The sequence below is a fragment of the Haemorhous mexicanus genome, chromosome W, assembly GCF_027477595.1.
Source record: "Haemorhous mexicanus isolate bHaeMex1 chromosome W, bHaeMex1.pri, whole genome shotgun sequence".
Lineage (NCBI taxonomy): Eukaryota > Metazoa > Chordata > Aves > Passeriformes > Fringillidae > Haemorhous > Haemorhous mexicanus.
The window spans coordinates 5,758,721-5,760,930 of NC_082380.1; the positions used below are offsets into that span (position 1 = coordinate 5,758,721).

The 2,210-nt window shown below is 53.7% G+C and overlaps 1 long non-coding RNA gene across 1 annotated transcript; it reads left to right on the forward strand.

The window, feature by feature from the left end:
- The first annotated feature begins 367 nt into the window (after positions 1–367).
- LOC132341430 (uncharacterized) lies at positions 368–1,571 on the forward strand. The gene is made up of 2 exons (XR_009490204.1): positions 368–621; positions 1,395–1,571. It is a non-coding gene; the product is annotated as an uncharacterized LOC132341430 (long non-coding RNA).
- The last annotated feature ends 639 nt before the right edge of the window (positions 1,572–2,210 follow it).

Consider the following 2,210-nt stretch of genomic DNA (forward strand, 5'->3'; position numbering starts at 1 on the left):
CAGCATTTATTATAATAAAAAGAAAGGACCAAATGCGAATTGGCCCTCGAAAAATGCTGTGTCCCACAAAAACGCTAAGTTTGAAAGTGTTCACTCTTGCGGCACCAGCTGTAAGCAGTCGAGCTGGGCTGCTTCCGCTGCGGGACAGGCTGATCGCAGGGTCTGATGCAGATGCAGACGCGGAGAACAGGGTCCCCGAAGGCGGCGGAATCAGCGGGGGGGGGCCGGTGGGGGCCGCGGGGCCGGCAGGAGCACATCTCCCACTGGGCTGGATGCAGAGAGAGAAGGCACAGGGGCGGCAGCAGCTTCTGCTCCTGGTTCCAGGATTGGCCACGCAGGTGCAGTCAGCAGAGTTGGCTGAGCCGGCCCGGGAGGAGGTGTGACAGCCGGCAGGGACAGCACAGCCACAGGGTTGGCCCTCACCGGCGCCGCCTGCACTGTTGTCGTGAATTCAATTGCCGGCTGCCATGCAGAGGGACCGGGCGGGCTGTCCAGTGCAGGGCTGCTGACCGCCTCTCTCGGTGGGGGCCGGAGCGCAAATGCGCTCTGCAGTGCCACTGAACTGTTGCTGTCAATTGCGTTGCCTGACAACACGCTGAAATCGGCGAGGAGTGGTTCCAGGTGCAGTAGCGCAGGCGCGGCTGGCGAAACAGCCGGGGCTGCGGGCAGGGCTGCCTGGGGAGGTGGCTGAGCTCACGGGGTTGGCCAGGGTGGCCCTGCGGGCCCGGGAGGCGGCGGGGCCGCGGGCGGGGCCAGCCCGGGAGGTGGAGTGGCCGGCCCACACTACCCCCAAGGGGAAGGAGGCGGGGAGAAAAACGGCTCAGTTCGAGCATGCTCCAAAGAAGCAGAAAAAAACTTTCCCTCAGCCGTGGGCAAAGCCTCGCTCTCCCGCGATGCAGGGGGGCGGGGAACCAGCAGTTTGTGTCCTTGGACAGCTTTCTCTCCTGCTGGGTCTCTCGGGAGAGCAAAAGCTCACCTCCTGCACTCGGCGATCAGCCCCACAGCAAACTCTCTTTGTTTTAAAACCGAGAAGAGAGTTGCGAATGCCGGATAAATTGGGGGAAGTCCAAGACCCCAGTCAAATGTCTCCTCAAATTAGGATTCCATGTACTCCCATACATTTAAATCAAAGGAATTTATCAATTCTGTAAAAAATCCATGGAATTTTGTCCATCTGAAAAACTCATAGAAATGTCTCTTCACCATATGAACTCTGTCCTCAAGACCTCATAAAATCCAGAGGGTAATAACTTTCTTCTCTGAAGAAGAAAATGGAAGCTCTGTTTCCAAAGGTACCTTTTCCCAAATTTCAGCCCACATTTTGCAAAGGGCAGTATTTTCAGGAAGGGAAGAGTTAACAGTACCTTGTAACAGTGTCCTCTTGGCTTCAGCAGGCTGCTCTGTGCTGCGGAGGTTTCAGGACATTGTGTCTGGGAACTTCAGAAGGTTCTTCTGTGGTCAGCCTTGGCTGTGAACTCTGCCTGAATTCAGTGCCATCGGTTCTTCAGCTCCAGGCTAGAACCCAGTATGTGGTCACCTGTGTGGTGACCATCAATGCCACTCACTCGGGGTCCGCCAAATGTGGTGGTGTTCGCAGGGGTCCCAGGATGAAGGAAAAGATTAAAATCTTGACTCCATGTTTCAGAAGGCTGATTTATTATTTTATGATATATATTATATTAAAAAGAAAATTATATATTAGAACTATACTAAAAGAATAGAGATAAAAGGATTTCATCAGAAGGCTAGCAACGAAAGGAATGGAATGTAATAAAATCTTGTGACTGACCAGAGTCCCAACACAGCTGGACCTGTGATTGGTCATCAAGTAGAAACAACTCACATGGATCAATCAAAGATGCACCTGTTGCATTCCACAGCAGCAGATAATTATTGTTTTTCTTTTCCTCTAGAGCTTCTCAGGAGAAAAAAATCCTAGCAAAGGATTTTTCAGAAAATATGTCGTTACAGAGTGGGGGGTCCAGGTTCCTCTAAGTGGAGCAGCAACAGTGCTCTGAGCAGCTCCCAACACTTTTGAAAGTCCTGAGAGGGGCCTAAGGCAGCCATCAGCCAAAGGGAGGTAGGGAAACAGCACAAGACTGCTCCAGCCCGGCCCCCACGGAGTTCCCCCACCTGTAGCAGACACAGTCGTCCCCGTCCCCCCCCCCCCCCGCCCTTGCACAGCCTCCGAAAGGGCAGCAAGGGAGGCG